Here is a 22,350-nt window from a genome sequence, read left to right as displayed (position 1 = left end):
CAATTGATATTTTTGACCTTTTTTTTATGAGGAAGAAAAACCGACATGGATTAAAATAGGAGAGAGAAAGATGGAAGTTTTTATATATATAAATATGATTAATATTTGGAATAAAGTAAATGATTAAATTGGAATGAGGAGTACTGTCTGCTTAAAATGCCTTTGATACAAAATTGACTTATTTCATTTTCAATGGATAATCAATTTTTAAATATTTGGTCTTGGAAAGGAATTAGATATATAGATTGTTATGAAGGAAGAAATTTGATGTCATTTGAACAATTAAAAAACAAGAATTGGATACAAAATAATACCCCTTTTGTTATTATCAACTACAGAGATAAATTGGGTCCAACAATGCTATTACTAAAATGTGGTGATGTAGAATTGTTGATACATAGTAGATACATCAAGAAATTTATTTTGGCTATGCATATTTTATTGTAGAAAGGGATTTTTAAACAGGGGATGCACAGGGGAGACAATGATGGGAGACAAATTTAAATACTATTATTGATAAAATAAATTGGTCAGATTTGTGACAAGATAGTATGACAAACACTATAAATATTAGATAAAGGTCAGTTCAATATATTTTTTTATATCAATTATCCCTTACATCACACAAGTTAAATAAGTTGAAGTCAGATCTCTCGGATCAGTGTTTTAAATGTGGTCAGGAAATAGGCACTTTTTTTACATTCTACTTGGTCTTGCCTCAAAATGAGACCATTTTAGTCCAATGGCGACTTATTTAGAATGAGTTATAGGAATTAAATTTCCACAAAATGCAATGTTATTTTTATTAAGAAATATTGAAATTATCTAAATATAAAAAATAATTTCTAAAGATTGCCTTAGCAGTAGCAAGAAAAAATATAGCAGTAACATGGAAATTGGATACCCATCTAGGTATGGAGCATTGGAACACAGAGATGCACAGCTATGTTCCTTTGGAGGAGACCACTTACAATCTGAGAAATAAATATGATATATTTTTGAAAATTTGAAACTGATTTACAAATTGAGGGAATTAATTTATAGACCTTTTACTTAAGCTTCAAACGTGTTAACCTCCTTGGATGTATTAAAAGATATAAATGACTAATGCTGTATGGTGAGGGGGACCCTCCAGCAAGTAGGTTTAAAAATTCTGACATACGTTGGACCTGTGATTTAAGATCCACAAAGAAAAGTAAAACTATAGGCATTATGCAATTGTGATATTTACCAAGAACTTGCATAAATATTTAATGACATAAGTATTTCTACAGTAGTACAACGTCAAAGTGGACATTGTATCTTTCATTCATGGCAAGCAATTGTCTACAAGTGTAGTATATCTAATAGTTGCAGTGATTAATGAATGTTGAAGATCATTACTCTTTTTTTATGGGCACTCTTCTCACTCAGTTATAATTTCACATTCCAATTCAACCTATGGAGAAATCAATTAAATAGAAATGGTCATTGGATGAGTTCCTCTGTTACAACATACAATCTCTGTATGTCGTAACAGGGGTGGCACAGCTGACATAGCGGTTAGTGCAACACCTTTACTGCGCCATGATAGGGACAGTGGTTCGAATCCCATGCTGTATGTAAGGAGTTTGTACATTCTCCCCATGTCTGTGTAGGTTTTCCCTAGGAGAACCGGTTTCCTCCCAACATTTGAAACATACCGTGGTGTAGGTTAATTGGGTGTAAATTATGCTGCATGGACTCGAGGGCCAAAATGGCCTGTTACCATGCTGTATGTCTAAATTTAATTTAAAATATTGCTCTTGCATTTCCAGAAGAATATAATAATATGATGTTCTAAGCTTATTTAAATAATCATTAGATTTCAATTCTTTAATTAGATAGCAACATATGCTAGATAAAAATACAATGCTGGAGAAACTTAGCAGGCCAAACAGTGTACTTTATATAGCAAAGATAAAAAAAACAAAACCAACATTTTGGGCTTGAACCCTTCATCAAGGCTTGTGCTTTTACTTCAATCATGACGACTGTAGACATTTTTGTTTTTCTCCTTACTTCAACATGAGCTGGTAGATCTATACTTCAAATATAAAGGTAATATAAGCAAGCATCTGAAATTTGCCAACAAAGCAAAGAAAAATATTAAAGTACTAAGGGGCCTGAGGTCTCTTCAGCTTCAATTGATATGCTAACTCACAGTCTTTCAGATTTTTTAAAGAGGTGGTTCTGCTAGTTTAAGGCAGGAGAAACAGATTATTCAATGCTCATACCATGTTTATCTTGTAAGTAGAAAGGCAAGGATAAAGATAAAGATCCAGGGTTGTGTGTAATATTTGCGATGTTTGATCATTGTTAACTACTCAGGGAAATTAGTTTTAGAAAGATGGACATTATTCCTCTGGCAATGTTTTAAGGAAACCAAAATGTTTTAATGTACTCTTACCAACACATTTTCTTTAGTTAACCTGTCCACATACAGACTATGATGAATGCAACTGCTCTGTGGATTAGTGCTGACCACAAATTGGCTTTTGAATTTACCTGAATATTGCCTCAAATATTAACAATGACAATAGAGGCTGATATGGGTTTTAAACTCAGATTTGGGTTTCACATGAAGGTAACATTGCTATTTTCAGATTCAGTTGAATAAATAGGCAAGGGAGACTGATTTAGTCATTTACATGTGGTAATTGTAGAATATATGAGTTTGATGGTATCTTTACGATTTAAATATACATGTGGTTTGACCTTAATGCATTTCTGACTCGATGATTCTGTTTTAAACAACTGCTGTATGGTTATGTTTGAATTCCATTATGATAGTTGTGGGATTTAAATTCAAGTAATTATTACATAAATTTGGAATTAGGAGGATCATGGAACATAGGACAGTACAGCACAGGAATAGGGTCATTTGTGCTGAACGTGATACCCAATTTAAACTAAAACTTTGCCATTTGCACATGATAGGTATCCCCTCTATTCCCTGCATAATTATATCTCTAGCGAAGAACCTCTTGTATGCGACTTTTGTATCTGATTCTACTGCTACTACTGACAACCTGTTCCAGTCACCAGCCATCTGTGTAGAAAGAAAAACTTAATCCCCGCATCTTGTTTAAACCCCCTCTGCCCACCCCCCCCCCCCCACCACAATTCACTGCCACCTTAAATGAATGTCCTCTTGCATGTAACAATTTAATCCTGGGATAAATATTCTGATTGTCTACCCTATCAATGGCTCTCATAATTTTATAAACTTGTATCAGATCTCCCCTCAGTTTGGCCAATCTTTCCCATAGCTCTTGGCCTCTCATCTAGGCAGCATGCTGGTATATCTTTTCTTTATCCTTCCCATAACATCCTTTCTGTAACAGGGCAATAGATTGCACACAATATTTCAAGGGTGGCCTAACCAAAGTTCTATATAGCTGCAACATGACTTCCCTACTTTTATTCTCAATGCCTCTCAAGACCTCTATGTACCTTATTTACCACCCTATCTACTTGCATGGCCACTGTCAAGAACCTATGGAGCTGAATCTCCAGATCTCTGCATGTCAATGCTTTGCAGAGTCCTGCCATTAACTTTTTCCCCCTCACATTTGACTTTCCAAAGCGCAACACCACACATTAAACATCACCTGCCATTCCTATGCTCATACAGTAGATAGACCCTGACTTAAGATGTTCCATTTTACGATATTTCAAAAGTTATGAAGATCAGAATCTGGAATGAAGTCGGGGTCTACCTTTATCAACGTGGTTGCTTTTCCTTCTCTGAAGGAAATGCTTGCGTCCAACCAGTGTATGCAGATCACTTCCCACCATCACCATCCCTGGCAGGGACAAGGTAGAATGCCATCTGTACAAATAGGCCCCGACATATGATCATTTCTACTTATGATGCGAGTCCCGGAACCAAACTCCATCGTAAGTTGGGGTCTACCTGTATCTATAACGGATCTATTATATCTTTTTGTATTCTTTGAAATCCTTCTGCTCTGACCACTCATCTACCAATCTTAGTGTATTTTGCAAACCAACTAAGATACCCACCTACTTTTTCATCCAGGTAATTTATATATATCACAAACAAGAGAGGTCTCAATTCTTGTAGAACACCACAGGTCATGTACTGAAAAACATTTTTCCATCATGAGCCTCTGTATTCCATGTGTCAGCCAATTCCATATCCAAACTACAATTCACCATGGATCCCATGCATCTGTACCTTCAGGATCAGCCTACCATGAGGGACTTGTCAAACAACTTTCTAAAGTCCATGGAGACAACACCCACTGCACCATTCCCATCCACCATCTTTGGCACCTCCTCAAAAATAATCATATTTGTCAAACATGACCTCCAGACAAAGCCATGTTGACTGTCCTTGATCTGATAATCTTCCAAATGTGTATAAATCCTTTACCTAAGTATCCTCACCAATAGATTCCCTACTATTGATGTGAGGCTCACCAGCCTATAATTTCCTGGTTTATCCCTAATTCCTTTCTTGAACAATGGTACAACATTGGTTACTCTCCAGTCCTTTGGGAATCACCTGTCACTCGTGAAGATATGAAGATCTCAGAAAAAACCCCAGCAATTTCATCCCTTGGCTCTTCCAATAACTTGCGATATATTCCATCAGGCCCTTTGGAGTTATCCATCCCATTGCTTTTCAAAAGACCTAGCACCATCTCTTTCTTGATTTCAAAATCCCAACACATTTATATTCTCTCCATTATGCTCCCTATAGTGATCTCAGTAACCTGGCTGCCACTGCTACCCTCTGACAGTGGCCATGGGGATCTCTTCACTGAGAACCTACCTATCTTACTTTTCTGAGTGGTTTTCAAACTCCCTCAGCCTACTTGTGATTACATCACTATAGGTCAATCTATGATACTCTCAGCCACACGGATGATCCTGGTGACCATAAAATTACTGGACTATCATAAAAAAGTCTGGTTTACAAATATAAATGAGCATAGTTACTTTCCCCTGTCTCTACTAGGGCTCTAGACCACCAATATGATTGGAATTCAACTAAGCACACATAAACAATATATATTTGCTTTGACAGTACAGGTACTATCTGAGTATTCACAGAATTAATAACAAATAATTCTAACAGTATCTACATATGAAAATAATGCATCTGCTGCAAAGCACTTTGGAACAAATTGTAGCTGTGAAAAAATGCTATTTAAATGCAAATTTTCTTTTTCCTTTCAGTAATTTAAGGATTAAATGGAGAATGTGAAAGGTGAAGGTACAGATGAGAAGTTAAACTGGTTGCTATCAGCATACTGAAGGCTTATTTCCCAAATTTGCTGAATAAGTTATTAATAGAACCAAAGGGTATAAGATATATATGTATTATATATATATCTATATATAGATATATATGTATTATATATATATCTATATATAGATATATATATATAGATATATATTTTAAAACTAAAATGCTTTAAAAATCTTCCAAGCATGAAATATGGAAATTCCATTTCATAACAAATGAAAGCTGATGTCTCCTTTTTAAATGCTTGGCATAGAAATATATGCTCCCTGCACAGGTTGGTTTCTGTGAAAATAATTACTTGCCATATGTATGCAAATTACTACCTGTTACACTTTCACAAAAATTCACATGATTTTTGCCCTCTTGCCATCCATTCAAAATGCCTGTTTGAAATGTCATTGAAATAACTTCTTTACACAAACACAGCAGCACATTTACTGATTTTAGTGCATTTCCAACCAGAACACATTGTTAATATATTTTTTCATAGCAGGTTAAATTATATTTCTGTCAAAGAGGTATAATTGCAAGTCACAGGTTTTATAGGCAAGAATGAATCTGTCTTCTTATCTTACTGCTTGAGTGCCCAATAAAACAGAATCAGATTTGATTAGCATTTGTGTGGGAAACCACCAGGAAAAAAAACAGGTGCAATAGGCTCACTGCCCATGGAAACAGATGATCTAATCAGCAAAATGAATTCATGTATTCACAATATTTTCAGTCACATTGCAAATTATATTTTTTAAAAATCTGTTTACTGTCAAAATCTTGTCCTCAGTAATATGACCTCATTACCAGCCAGTACTGGAAACCATCCAATTCATCAGGAAAAAAAAATTGAATTGGTAGAAAATGGTGAAGGAATAGGATTCAATCTTAACTACAAAGCTAGGTATGATGATTTTGCTAACATTATAATTCATTTTTACTCTGAAGTTCAATGATACATTACTGTTAAGCAATGAAACCTTTCCCCTAATTAGTTTATACCTATTCTTGAAGATATAACCTCTGAAATGGTGTGAAGTGATACACTTGTGTAATATTGGAAGCTACCTACTCAGGGAAATATATATTGTGCATCAGGATGAATGGAACAGGTTGGAGCAACAATTATTACTATAATTGTTTTTGTTGTAGTAGTATTGAGAAAGAGTCCCAGATTTTCTGGTTAGGTTTGATTTTTTTAAAAATTTAGACCTACAGAAAGGCAACAGGCCCTTTCAGCCCACAAGCCCTTGACACCCAATTACACCCAATTGCCCAACAACCCTAGTATGTTTTAAAAGGTGGGAGGAAACTGGAGCACCTGAAGAAAACCCATGCAGACACTGGGAGTATGTATAAACTCCTTACAGCCAGCGCCAGATTCAAACCATGGTTGTTAGTACTGTAACAGCTTTGAACTAACTGTTACATTAACCATGCTGCCATTTATTTGGAAGGAAATTCCAAGAGAAGAAAATAATATAGCTCTTTGCTTGCCATACGTTCAATTATGTGCAAGAGCCTTGATTCTGTAAAATATTGTAAAATTTGAAAATGATAACAAATTTAACTGCAGAAATTAGGACAAAGGAACATTATGTTGCAGGTAGCACCTGTGGAATGAGTGGTTTTACAATTTTTCAATCATGGGAATGTGTCTTTGGCGAGCAGAGTCCATTGCCCATCCCGAGATCCACATAAAAATACTTTCTTAAATAATACACTATTTTCAATTTTCTACAACTGGGCTGGAATGTAACAATTAACTTCTTGCATCTACTTCCTCAGGAGTTTGCGGAGGAGCTAGTGGAGTTGTTCAAGAGAACCGATACGGATGTACCAGGTATTCACCTTCTCCATAAGAATCTAACTACCTCTTCTCATTTACCATTTTGGTGAAGTTACCTCCATCATACTCCAGGGTAGGAATTGGTGCTGCCATGTTTATTTGGAAAGGGGAAGATCTAAACATTATTACTGAAGAAGTTGATGTGGAAATGAAAATGTTTTATAGATCATGGTATATCATAGTACAGGCCCTTTGGTCCACAGTATTGTGCTAACATAATAACCTACTCTACAAACTGCCTTGAGTTTCCATACTGAATAAATCTCAATTTTTCTCTGTTCCATGTATGTCTCTTAAAATATCTCACTGTCCCTGCCTCCACTGCCATTGCTAGTAGTGCATTCTTTGTACCTACCATTCTCTGTGTGAAGAACTTAACTCTTGCATCCCCCTTTGTACTTATTTCCAAGCACCTTAAAACTATGCCTCCTGGTGTTAGCCATTTCAGCCCTGACAAAAAGTCTCTGGCCATCTACATGATCAATGCTTCTCACTATCTTGCACACTTCTATCAAGTCACCCCACCCTCCAGTGCTCTAAGGAGAAAAGACCAAGTTTACTCAACTCTTATGAAAGGTGGTGAAATCCTGCAAATGGCTCAAGCTTGTGCTGGTCTCTTTGCTTGCTCCTCGAGTGCATCCATGGTAATGCAGAATTCAACAAAGTATATTATGAGATGCTCACCTTCAGTCAGGTACCTAGATCACATCATCATTGAGCTCAGCTTTTGGATGGTGAATGAAGGGACATTATAATGTTTAACTCCTACTAGACTTCAGGAGCTATCAATGCAGAAAATGTGTATTTGATATTTTAGAAGCTATCTCACTTAAAGAGAACTACCATAATTTTAAGGTTGTTATCTTTTTTGTTATGAATTTAATATATAGAAAAGAATTAGGCTATTTGATTCATTGAGTTGACTCCTCCATTCGAATTATGGCTGATATATTTTTTTTCCACTGCCTTCTTCCATATTCTTTTACACTTTAACTCATCAAGAACCTATCAACCTCCACTTTAAATATACCCAATGACTTGACCATCACAGCTATATGTTGCAACAAATACCACAGATTCTCCACCCTATGGGTGAATGTATTTCTTTTTATATCTGTTCTAAAAAAACATCCTTTTATTCTAGTCTTAGACTCTCCAAGTAATGAAAGCATCTTCTCCATGTTCACTCTATCCAGACCTTTCAATATTCAGTAGGGTTCAATATGATCCTCCCTCATCTTTTTAAACTCCAGTAACTACAAGCTCACTGCCATCAAACGCTCCTTATACATTAATCTTCTCATTCCTGGGTCATCCTTGAAAATATCCTCTGGCCTCTCTCCAATGATAGTACATTCTTCCTTTGATATAGGGCCCAAAACTGCTCATAATACACTACATGTAGAATGACCATTGCCTGATAAATCCTCATCATGATATCCTTTAATATTTTTGTATGTGAGTGGGAAGGAAAAGTTGAGAATCACTGTTTGAGACCCAATTGTTACTGAAATATTTAGCTTGAGAAAAATTGTCATTGGGCCATTTTCTTTGGAGTGATGAAACCATGCACATAATGAGTCAATTAGGTATAATTAAACCAGTGGTTTTCAACCTTTTTCTTTCTACCCACACACCACCTTAAGCAATCTCTTACTCATCACAGAGCACCTATGGCATAGAGAATACTTAAAGTGGTATGTGAGTGGAAACAAAAAGGTTGAGATCCACTGATATGACCAAAAGAGTGAGGGTCACTTTTTGTTTGACTGACCCACAAAAAGGGTTCTACTTGCAGAAGAAATACTGCATTTGGATGGTGATCAGAGTGAGAGTTCTTGACCCAGAAAAAGGATTCTTGAAACTTTGTGAGGATCGCTTGCTTTGTGTCCCCCCCTACACCAAAGAAAAGGGGAGATTTTTGGTTGGCATTCATCAAAAAAGGACATTTCGCTGAAGCACCTCCACGAGGGTTTCGTGAGTTAATCAACATTCTGTCACTCCCAGTCTCTTACACCCACTTCATGAACTGCTAATTTCATCTAAGGCCTGCGTATATACCCATCCATCTAAAGCCTGTGTGTTGCATTCATCCAAGGCATGCATGTCTCAACCATCTAAAGCCTATGTGTCGTATCAATTTCAAGTCTATGTATCATCACTGAATTTCCACAACTGAACTTTGAACTGCTTTTCAAGAATTGGGACTTGAGCTGTAGTGGCTTGGGGTATTCCACACGCACACCAGTATATTTGCGCATAGTTTGGGGTTAAGTTAGATGAGTATAGATAAATGTTATCTCATTAATTAATTAATAATTAAAAATATTATTTTAAATATAATAGTGTCGCTGCTGTCTGGTACATAACATAATCAAGTTGGCCACTCTCCTGTCATGCCTCAACTGTAATACTGGCGCCTCATATTTTAGCTGCTCCTTGTCAAATTTCAGAGAGAATTTCAGCATATTGTGATCAATGCCGCTTAAAGGTTCCTTTACTTTAAGATCCCTAATCAAATTTGTATTCTTACACAGCACAAAATCCAGAATTGCCTATAGGGAAAAGATTAACAGTAGCTCCTAGAGTAGGCAGAATCCATGTATACAGCATTGTGCAACAAACACAAGAATGATGTATATTTAAAAGAAATAGAATTCTTTCCAGCCAACAAGTACAAAGGACCGATTATCTGGACCTTTGGGAATGCTGTCACTACCAAAAGTGTAGTATTCTCTCATATGATGTACATAATTTAACAGAAAAGATATTGAATGGTTTATTCTAATACACTAGATACTTGCTCTGCTCATTTGTTCACAGATGATTCGCTCAGATTAGTGACAATTCCAGTGGCAACCTGAAGCAACATTGGGAGTTTTTGAAATTCATTGAATCACTTAATTCATCATGGATCTCCATATGGTTAGCAACCAAGAATCCAATAATAATGAAATTTTTGTTGGCTTTACCTGTGACATCCACCTACATGCTAAACTTTCAGGAAAAGAGCTTATGGTAGAAAATATAACTTTTTAATTTTTTTTGCAAGGTCGGTTGTTTAACAGTTTATAACAGTAATATGCTTTAATTTTTATGTATTTATTTCATGTACAAACTGCAGTTAACCAGGTATAGTAGAAGCCAGTCAAAGGGGCATCTGACTGAGCAGCCACACAAAGAACAATTTATTCCTAATTGATACCTTGGCATTCCAACAGAAATCTACGTTAAATATTTGACTTCACTAAAATATACACAAGTGAAGTTCTCGACTGAGAATATAAAACTAAAATATACAAAGGAGTAGTCTCCTCATAAATAACTTGACTGTTAACTTGCATTTTAATAATCCATGTGTTAACAATATCGTCAAAGTTTAGAAGGGCCATTCTGAATTTCAGAATAATCAACATTGAACATTGTTGGAACTGTAAAATACAAACTCTTAGACATTGTTACTTTCTCCCCCTCCTTTTCTTTGTAGATGGCAACATTTATATATTGGAGTACAAATGCACAGATATAATCCATTGGTCCTTGATAATATAAAGTTGAATAGGGTGTAGAGAAATTCACAAGGATTTTAACATGACTTGAATTATGAGAGGCTTGCCAGATGGGACTTTTGTCCCTGGAACATAGGAGGCTAATGCATGACCTTATAAAGTTTTATAAATTCAAGAGGGGGCTGTTAAAATAAATAGTCATAGCCTTTTTCCCAGGGAAGGAGAATCTAAAACTAGAGGGCATAGATTTAAAGTGAGAGCCGAAAAATTTAAAAGGGTCCTTCTTCAAAAATGGTGGTGGGTATATGGAATGAGCTGTTGTAGTAGCAGAGATAGCTGTGACATTTGAAAGATATTTAGAGAGGTACATGGACAGGAAAAGTTTAAAGGGATATGGGCCAAACACAGGCGAATGAGACTGGCTCAAATTATTTAATGCTGATCAAGCTAAAGGACCTTTTTCCATGCTGTAGAACTCAATGACTGAGGGAAAGATTTCAGAAAGTTTCATTGTTGTATTTGTGATGACAGAAGTTCTGAAGGGATTTTTTCCCCCCCTTTTTGACTGGAGAACAACAGTATTTGCCTGTACCCAGATTCTACAAGGAACAGACTGCACAATTTTGCTCCAAAAACTATGCCCGTTCATGGTCTCATGCACTGCCAAACTGATCCCATCCACAAATTGGAGGAACAACATCTAATATTCCATCTAGGCATTCTTCCACCAGATGTTATTATTATCATTTTCAGTTTCTGTTTGGATCCTCCTATCTCTTTCACTTTTCCTATCGCTCTCCCTCCTTTCCTCTAGCTCCCAACCACTTCCCTTTCCATTTAAAGCTACCTCTTCCCTTCAGTTTTTCAGCATTTGTCTCTTCTACCTTCCCACCTATGACCTGTTAGCCTGTGCCTCTCCTTGTACCACCTGCCTGCTTTTTGTTCTTACCTTGACAAAGGGCTCAGGCTCGAAACATTGGTTATTCTTTGCTTCCTATAGATGTGGCATGACCTGCTGAGTTTTCTCCAGCATTTTTGTATATTGCAGCCACAGGAAGAATGAACAAACTCCACTCAGAGATCACATGACAGGTTCAAACTGGGTGCTTGGATTTAAAGGCATGACTGCCGCAGTATCATGCTGCCTATCTGTTCTCCTTCCACTGTGAATTCACTGCCAGCCTGTGCTCTTACCCCTTCCCTCCAACATTTTATTCGGCCTTCTGTCCTTTGCTTGCTATTCCTGACAATAGGTTACAGCTTGAAACATTGACTATCTCTTGCCTTCAATGAATGTTGGCTTACCTAATGAGTCCCTCCAGAATTTTGTTCCAGTTTTCCAGCATCTGCAATCCTTCTGATTTTCCTCCGAATTGATGAGTTAAATTCTTTTGTTTCCCAGATGATTTTTCCAGAAATTCTGGACACTATTTTTTGGATGTGTCCATTTTTCAGCTGGTGAGTTGCCTCATTGCCAAACTTCTCCCCCAAATGGATATGACTGAGTATTGTCACGGGAGTTTCCATTTCAATCATTTAAAAAGGAAACAAGCAGTTGAAAATATTTTTTAAATGTTAAAGAATAATTTAAAATTTGAGGTCAGCTTCTGCTTTCATTGAATTATTGAATTAAACACTTCCAACTTATTGGCTTGTGTTTCAGGCAAACAACTTTTTGGCAAACAATTATTTGGACAAAGTTTTCCAAATTCACTCTCATATTGGGTCAACAAACGGAAGAATGATTGGGGCCTCACTCAGCTGTGGCCTCTCACATTCAGCTGTCTAACTGTTTTGCTACAAAATTGACCAGAGAATGTTGGAGGCCATTCACTGACATAGACACTGGAGAAATCAATTTGCCGTGGGCACTGTGGAATCGGTTAATTGGTGAAGGTGGCCAGTTCAGCAATCAGCAAGCCACTCTGCCATTTCAGTTATCTCCAACCAGGAGGGGGAGCAGCATGAGCTTTTAGGTTACAAGGAGGGGATAGAAAGATATATCCTGGTGGTTATTTGAGTTACTACCAGTCTTTGGGTTAGATGATCCAGCCCAATAGAATGCAACCACTGCTTATTTGGTACTCAGCGCTCAGAACAGATCGTCAGGATCAATTTCCAAGGCAGCCAGACATCAGTAGCAACTGGCTATCATAAAGGAAAGAGAAGCATCACAGGAAAGAGTCTTCACAATTGTGAGCTTGTATGTTGAGCTCCCCTGGGACAATTACCCTTTGAGAGTGGCCTGCCCTTTATAAATTATTGAACTAATGATGATGCTATGTTCTCATTGGCAAAATTTTCCAAACTGTAATTGATATGATGCAAACAGTCTGAGTATTTTGGAAGGTCCATGACTTGTCTAAATGTTTCAACAAGAAGTCTGCAGATGCTGGAGAAGTGGACAAGGCACAAAACTGCTGGAGGAACACTGTGGGTCACGCAACATCCATGGAAAGCAATAGGCAGTCAACATTCTGGGATTTGTTTCAATTGGAATAGAATATATGATCAGGGATGTGACGTTGAGGTTTTATAAGGCTCTAGTGAGACCTCATTTGGAGTAATGTGAGCAGTTTTGTGCTCCTCATTTAAGAAGGGATATGCTGACATTGGAGAGGGTTCAGAGGAGGTTCACAAGGATGATTCTGGGAATGAAAGGGTTATCAGTTAAGGAGCAATTGACAGCTCTTGGCCTGTATACATTGGAATTTAAGAGAATGGGGGGGGGGGGATCTCATTGAAACATTTCGAATGTTGAAAGATGTGAACAGAGTTGACGTAGAAAGGTTGTTTCTCAAGGTGGGAGAGTCCATGGCAAGAGGACACAACTTATGGATTGAAGGGTGTCCACTGAGAACAGAGAGGTGGAGGAATTTCTTCAGCTTGGTAATAAATCTGTGGAATTTGTTGCCATAGACAGTTGTGGAGGCCAGATTATCGGGTGCATTTAAGGCAGAGATCGATAGGTTCTTGATTAGTCAGGGCATCAAAAGTTATGGGGAGAAGGCCGGGCAGAGGGGCAAGTATATCAGATAATTAAATGGTGGTTAGACTTGATGGGCTGAATAGTGCACTTCTGCTTCTATGTCTCGTGGCCTAACATTGCAGGTCTGTGCCCTTCATCAGGGATGCCAAAGATCAGGAAAATGCCCAAATAAAAAGGTGGGGGGCATAAAGTGCAGGAGGAGGAAGCACAGGATTATAGATTAGAGGTAAATGAAGGTGGGAGGTGGAAGAAATTAAAGGAGCTAAGAGGTGAGAGAAGTGAGAAAGGCTTTCTGATAGGAAGAAGGAAAGGACAGGGATGGGAAGGTGAAGGAAGATCCAGGCAGGGGAAATGAAAGGAGTCAGAGAGACAAGGGAAAGATGAGAAAGATAAAAAGAGAAAGTGGGAGGGGGGGAGGTTTACTGGAAATTGGAGAAATTATTACTGATGGAGTCTGATTGGAGACTTTTCATCTTGACCTCTCCAAGCTGATGCATTCAAAGCAGCCTTCTTTGTACCATTATTCTACAGTTCATCATCACCACCACCACTTTTTATATCATAGTTGTGTGGGCATTGTTATGCAACTGGAAGTAACTGCAAGAATCCCTCTTTTCCAAATTTTGCTGGCTCCAAGTTCAACTTCAACCAGAGTAAAAAATGCATTTGAAACTGGTCAGGAAAATTGTAGAGCATCAAGGGGACTTGGAAAAAAAATTGACGAGAGATGTCTTCCTCCACCCAAATTGTGGAACTCTCTGTATATGTCAAGAATATGCACAGAGTTCTCAGATGTCAGGCTTGATTTCTAAAACATACTCATGACATGCGCCCTTCATCAAGTCCAAAATGTTGGTTATGCATCTTTATGATATAAAGTACACTGTTTGATCAGCTAAGTTTCACCAGTCTTCTGATTTTACTTCAACCACATTATATGTAAGCTTTTGTGTTTTACTTTACATACTTTGGACATCCTGTGTGAAAATGTCAGGAACGTAAATGTGGTCAGACACTGTGGTGCTGCTGTTTCAATTGCTGCAGTGTAACATATCAAACAAAAAGTACTCTAAAATGTGTTCATGACTTTTTTGTGAATGTATAATTTTTTTGCTTACAACACAAAATTTCACAAAGTAGGTGTGAATTAGATTTCAAAATTAGCACAAAAAATTGTTCTTTTGATTTTCTCAGTCATAAAATGACTGAACAAAGTAAGAACATGTAAAATATGCATTTCCATCTTAACTTTATGCTATTGCTTCAAAATTCAGATGATATTTAATAAAATATTAGATTCTATGGTTTCCAAGACCATTGAAATGATTTTAAAATAAATTCTGCCATCTAGTGGTTTCAGTCTGTCAAGATGCACCATTTTATGAGAAAGTGTTTTGAAAGGCTGGTGAATATGATGTTTCTTTTATTGTAATAAAGAAACTTGGGTTCTTTTATAACAACATATTTATTAACTAAAGCACACACAGACAAGACTTTGTGGAGACATTCTTTTTGAATCTACCCAAACAGCAGCAGTTCATCTCTGACTCCTTCTCGTGGACAGGGGATCACTAACATATTTTCGCAGCTCCAGCTAAGGTAAGCCCTGTCTCTTGTCGCAACTTCTCTCTCATTTGCTTATCAATAATCCTGAACACAATTTGATCACGGATCATTGAATTTTGCAGCGATCCAAAATTGCATATTCTTGCTTTTAATTTCAAGTCCATTAAAAACGTATCAAAACTTTCTCCCTGCAGCTGCATGCGCGAGTGAAACACGTACATCTTGAACACTTCATTTTTCTTTGGTGAACAGAATTCATCAAAAATCTCAATAACCTTGTTGAACTTGCCCTGGTCTTCTGCTTTTGGCAAAAACAGATGTATTGAAAACCTCTAATGCTTGAGGTCCCACCACAGTAAGTAACAGTACAACCTTCCTTGCATCAGGTTTGTTATTGAGTCCAATGGCTTGCAGGTACAGCATAGATATTTGTTTGAATAGTCTCCACTTGTTGTCGACATTTCCAGACCAATTTAAAGCATAAGGAGACTTCACACATTCCATTTTTCTGATATCGACTGATTGTTACTCCCGTTACCATGTAATGTTTCTTTTATTGTAATAAAGAAACTTGGGTTCTTTTAAAACAACTATATTTATTAGCTAAAGCACAAACAGACAAGACCTCATGGAGGCATCCATTTTGAATCTTCCCAAGTTGCAACAGCTCATCTCTGACTCCCTCTAGTGGTCAGGAGTATCACGAGCACACTATCATTATAGTTATGAAGCATACCAGCTCCTGTCTGAGCAGTGACATGGATAAATTCCAATTCTTCTATTGTAGCAACTGTTCTATGGAGCATGCCATCTAACTAGATTGGCACAAAGCCCTTGAACACCTGGACAGCAAAAATACATACATCACGATGCTTTTAATTGAATACAGTTCAGCATTTAACACCATCATCCCCTCAAAACTGATCAGCAAACTCCAAGACCTGGGAGTTAACACTCCACTGAGTGATTAGATCATGGATTTCCTCACCTCCAGACAACAATCAGTGAAGAATAGTAAGAACTTCCACCATCTCCATCAGTACCAGATCATCACAGGGCTGTGTTCTTCGCCCTCTTCTCGACCCAATTTACACCTATAACTCTGTGGCTCGATACAAAAAATTACATCATCTACAAATTTTCTGACAATAACACGGTAGTAGATTATATAATGAAGGCAATGAGTCAGCATACAGGATGGAGATTGAAAGCTTGCTGAAAGGTGCACCAACAACAACCTTGCATTCAATGTCACCAAAAGTAAAGAGCTGATTGTTGACTTCAGGAAAGAGGTATACAATCCAATGAACATTGGGGGAATCAGAAGTGGAGAGGATGAACAAATTTAGGTGCTTGGGAGTCACTATCTTGGAGGATCTTTTCTGGAGCCAACACACTAAAGGCATCATGAACAAAGCACATCAGCATCTCTACTTCCTCAGGGGTTTGCGGAGGTTTTGTATGACATCAAAAACCCTGGCAAATTTCTACAGAGGTGTGGTGGAAAGTGTGGTGACCAGCTGCATCACGGCCTGGTTTGGAAACACTAATACCCCTGAGTGTAAAGCTCTCCAAAAGGTAGTGGACGTAGTTCAGGACATCGCAAGCAAAACCCTCCCCACTATAGAGTACATCTACATGGAACACTGTCACCATGAGCTATAACATGGCTGTAGCAGTAGCGACCCTGCTACGGTGTTTTGGACCCAACAATGGAGCAACAACCTGAGATCAACACCGTAGCGCTGAAACTGCTGTGCTTCTGGACAGCCCAACCACGGGTGTGGTTCCAGCAAGCCAAGGTGCAGTTCGCCATTCAAATGATCTCCGAGGGTGACACGTGCTATGTGGTCAGCACCCTTGACCAGGAAACAGCAGCTTGGATTACTGATTTCCTCCAGCAGTCCCCGGAACAAGGAAGTATGTGGACATCAAAGAGCAACTAACCCGCACTTTCGGGCTCTCAAAGCGTAAGTGCGCTGCCCATCTGCTGCATATTGACCATTTGGGCAACAGGGCCCCATCCGCCCTCATGAGCAACATGCTCGCTCTCTGTGATGACCACATCTCCTGCCTGCTGTTCCAGCAAATATTCCTGGAGAGGCTGGCCGAGGACATCTGGCTGCTCATCATGGAAGAGGATTTTGAGGACTCCAGAAAGGTGGCTGCCCAAGCAGACATGCTGTGGGTGGCAAAGAGGGATGCCTGCGCTTCAATCGACCAGGTGATGACACTACATCAACAGCACCCAGCCACGAGGAACACCAACCGGCCATCTGACCAACCATCTGACTGATTGTCCAACCGACTGACCAACCTAATGAGATACCCGACCAGTGAGCTGTACAGTTATTATCGTCAATGGTGGGGCTCCGATGCCTGGCAATGCCGCTCCCCCTGCGTATTCCAGGGAAACACTCAGGCCAGCCATCGTTAATGGCTGAGACGACTGGCCAACTGCATAGCCTCCTACATATCCAGGACTTGCTGTCAGTGTTTTAGTGGACACTGGGGCACAATACAGCGTTATCCCCCCGCCACTAGCCTCGAGGCTCACTGCAGCAAAATGGGTCGAGAACCTCAAGCGGCAAGCAGCTCTGGAATCTGAACTTTCAGCATCTGTTCTATGCCACTCCACTTTGGGGACCACCAGTTCACTTGGAAGTTCACCATACAGCCATGCAGCAACCACTTTTAGGTACCGTCTTTGAGGGCCATTTCCTCCTGGTGGACATCAAGGGGCATCAACTGGTACATGCCCATACATTCCAATTGCTCTCCCAACCCCTCTTCCAAGCTCACCAACCCCTGCCTGCCACCAATGAGTTCGTCAAGATCCTGATGGATTTCCCCACCATCACCATGCCTCACTTCCATTAAGCAGAACCCAAACATGGAGTGAGGCATCAGATCATGACTGAGGACCCTCTCCTCCACACCATGGCGTGCTGCTTCCCCCCGAGAAACTTAACTTGGCCAGGGACAAATTTTAAAAAATGGAGGAACTGGGCATCATACGGTACTCTGATAGCCCCAGGCCCCATGGTCCTTAAGTCAGCGGGTGGCTGGAGGCTGTGCGGAGACTTCCGCCACCTCAATGAGGCCACAGTTCTGGACAGGTATCCTGTGCCCATATTCAAGACTTTACTGCGAACTTACAGGGAGCATGGATATTTTCATAGGTGGACCTCATCAGAGGCTATCACCAGATACCAGTTAACCCGGACGACATCCCAAAGATAGCCAACATCACCCACTTTGGATTGTTTGAATTCTTCCGCATGCCCTTCGGGTTATAAAACGCTGCTCAGACTTTCCAGAGGTTGATGGATGCAGTGGGCCAGCATCTGTCCTTTGTATTTGTCCACCTCGACAATATTCTAATCACTAGCCATACACGCTCAGAGCACACCACCTTCTTACAGCAACTCTTCTCCAGGCTGAGCAATTTCGGCCTCACCATCAACCCGGCCAAGTGCCAATTTGGCCAAGAGAATGTCGACTTCCTAGGCCATCGAATCAATCTTCACGGGGCCAGACCATTGCCAGTGAAGGTGGAGGCTATCCGCTCCTTCCCCATGGCTTCAACTGTAAAAGGGCTACAGGAGTTTGCAGGTATGGCCAACTTCTATCACCGGTTCATACCTGCAGTGGCACACATCATCAGCCCCCTCTTTCCCCTTATGGCAAGGCCTAATAAAAAGTGCGCAAACTAATAAAAACCAAGGGCACTGATGCCTTCCAGACCACTAAGAACGCCCTAGCCAATGGCACCCCAGCTCAGGACTGCCCTCACCACAGATGCCTCTAGCACGGCGGTTTGGGGTGTACTTGAGCAGCTCATTGATGGACATTGGCAACTGCTGGCCTTTTACAGTGAATACCTCAGGCCATCGGAGCTCAAGTACAGTGCCTTTGACAGAGAACTGTTAGCCTTATATCTGGCAATTCGGCAATTTCAAAACTTCCTGGAGGGCAGGTAGTTCAAAATTAAATGGACCACAAACCCCTTACATTCACCTTCCGTAAGGTGTCCAACCCGTGTTCAGCCAGGCAACAGCAGCACTTGTCCTACACCTCTGAATTTATTACAGACATTGAGCAGTAAATCCAACATAGTGGCCCCTGTCCTGGCTGGCTACCTCGGCAGCGCATGACCCTAACCCTGGCATTGACTCTACACATTGGGTTATGTCTATTTTCAACTGCGCAACACTTTTGTTAGGGTCGCACAAATAATTCCTCACACATCATGAAACAAAAAGGTGGGGTATATTTTGAAATTATTTTTATCTCTCCAGGTCCATTACTACTTTAATTTGAAATGTAGTTTCTGGATTCACTACGATGCGATGGCACATGATAAATCCAGAGGGGAAAGTTAAATCATTGTTCAGTTTAAGCTGTAATATTAACTTGTTTTTTTTTCTCACTTAGTAGACTCTGCTTGATCTGCTGGGTATTTTCTTGAGCCCTGACTTGTATTTCATAGTTTTTGCTTGATTGTCATTTTCCTTCCTGCCTCTAATACACATCATTACTTGTTCAACTGGATTGGATGGCTTCATCAATTTACCAGCATGGCAATCTTGCTCCCACCCTATCAAAGTTCTCTTTTTGTCCTATCCATTCCTCTCCCATCAGCTCAACAACTTCAAAATAAAGCTGAGACAAATAGAAAACTGCAGACGCTGAAATCTGAAGCCAAACACAATCTGCTGGAGGAACTCAGTGGGTCATGTAGCATCAGTGGGAAAAAATAGTTGTGTTGAGCTCTTTAGGAAAGGTAGTACAGAAGTTAGAATAAAGAGGATAGGATGTGACAGGGCCCTGATATAGGATTGGTGAATGAGGTAGAGGTGAAACATGATAAATCTGATAATGAGCCCCTATCCCACTCCTCTCACATTGACCTATTTATTATTCTGGCATTTGTACTGCATTTCCTCATTCTTGATAGAGAGTTTTGGCTAGAAACATTGGCCATTCTTTTTCTCCAACTGATGCTGCTTGACTCACAAGTTAACAAGAAAGTTCCTGCTCTTTACCTGTTCTATTGAATGTTGTTGACCAGAAATGTGAATCCCATTTCTCATTCCTCAGAAACTGCATGATCTATTGAGTGTTTCTAGCACTTTCTGCTTTTACTTCAGATTTTCACCAGCTGCAGTTTTTAAACTTTTATTAATTAAAATAATCAAGCAATAGTAATAGTTTTCTTAAGAATTTATGATGGAATGTAAATAAATGGTAAATGTCATTTCCGATATTAGTCTTCATAATTTAAGCTTGAATGCAGACAATCATTTGTGCTCAGTGGCTGAGAAGTACAGCATAAAGCCGTGAGGCGCTAATCTTATGATTAGTACTATTAGGTTATAAAAAGGGGAAAAGTCAGGACTGTCTTTGATGAAATAGCTTAAAGTGGATAGTTACATGAGGGAAGAATCAGAAGAACACAAAGATCCTGGAGATACATTCAAAACTAGATGTTGGAATCTGGAACAAAGAGACAAGCTTGTGGAGGAACTCAGTGTGATACACAACACCTGTGTATTTCCCTTAACAAATGCTGCATGACCCACCATATTTATGAGGTTACAAGAACTGTGAAGAGTACAAGAACAAAAATAACATTTTGTGAGATTCTCATTCATTGCCAAGTTACTTGAAAATCACACTGGATTCATTTGTATTGCTGTGATCTTTGGTTATTTTAACTATTTCAGTAATCAGACTATCATTGTGGGGAACTAAAACAAATACTTTACTGAAATATTTAAAAAATGGTGGGAAATGAAAGTCAAGCACTAATCAAAGTTTTAAAAACTGCAGAAGCTGGAAATCAGACATCAGCAAAACCAGGAGGAAGTCAGGGGAACACAACCCAGTCAGGTGCATACAACCCGGTCCTCCTTGAGGGCTCAGTAGTGGAGAGGGTCAAAAACTTCAAACTCCTGGGTGTCAACATCTCCAAGTATCTGGATGAGTCACATGATGGAGTAGTGGCCAGTTGGGGAATACCAGCCCTCTCCAGAAAAGAAGAAATAAAGTGAAGAAAAAGCAAAGTTCAATAAATACAAAATATAAGAAATAAAAGATAAAGTTGTCAAGAAAAGAAAGAATATGGCACCCAAGAAGGAAAAAGTAAAAACAACGGGGAAAAAAGAAGATGCCAGAAAAGAAAGGAAAAGGCCTTACCTGTATGAAGAAACAGGGAGCCATGATGGAGAAGAGCGCCCAATCTCCGAGGTTGGCAACGGCCCCGCGGAGTTGCGATCCCCGACTGCTGGACTGCAAAAATGGCTCTCTGAGCCAAACAAAAGTGCGCAAACAAAGGAAAAGGAAAACACTGACGGGAGGGGGGCTCAGCCGAGGAGCGGGCAACCACAGCTCGACCATCTGAGGGAAGCCCAACATCAGGGCTCTCAGCTGGAAGAAGAGGAAAGTGACAGGAGAGGGAGTGAAAGGAAATATCTGGGGGGAGAGAGCAGCAGCAAGAGGCTCAACATATGAGCAGCTCAGAGGAAGAGGACCAACAGCAAGAGGCCAAGCAATAAGAGGCCAGACAAAGTGAGACAAGCAACTCATCAGGAAAGTCAGAAGAGATACAGATACAAAGAAGACACAAACACAGGTACAGGCACAGAAGAAGAGGAAGAAGAAGAGCAAATTCTTCACAGAGAAGGTAAAACAGATGGACAGAATATAAAGTTTTTTTCAAGAACAAATGAGAGCATTGAAAGAATGGTTGTCATTAGAATTTAGAGCAATTAAAAGAAAAATGAAAAGAACAGAAGATAAAGTGCAAAGATTAGAGCTAGTCATGACAGAAATAGGGAAAAGAATAGAAAATGTGCAAGAATGAGAAACAGCTATAGAAATGGAAGTAAACGACTTAAGAGGAAAATTCCAAGAAAGTGATAAAAAAATTAAAGAGTCACAAGAGTTGTTAGCTCAGAAAATTGATATGTTGGAAAATTATAGTAGGTGGAACAACATAAAAATAGTGGGCCTAAAGGAAGATGAAGAAGGCATAGATATGAAGGAATGTCCTGGGAATGACAGAAATGCAGGAAAGAATGGAAATAGAAAGGGCACACAGAACATTAGCTCCGAAACCACAAACACATCAAAAACCAAGATC

General features: G+C 39.3%; 1 pseudogene; it reads right to left on the bottom strand.

Annotated features, from left to right (window-relative positions):
- LOC138754116 (uncharacterized) overlaps positions 1-17,227 on the bottom strand; it is a 53,447-nt pseudogene extending 36,220 nt beyond the window's left edge.
- Positions 17,228-22,350: the final 5,123 nt, after the last annotated feature.

This window comes from Narcine bancroftii, chromosome 1 (genome assembly GCF_036971445.1).
Source record: "Narcine bancroftii isolate sNarBan1 chromosome 1, sNarBan1.hap1, whole genome shotgun sequence".
Lineage (NCBI taxonomy): Eukaryota > Metazoa > Chordata > Chondrichthyes > Torpediniformes > Narcinidae > Narcine > Narcine bancroftii.
This window is presented reverse-complemented; position numbering and strand designations above follow the sequence as displayed.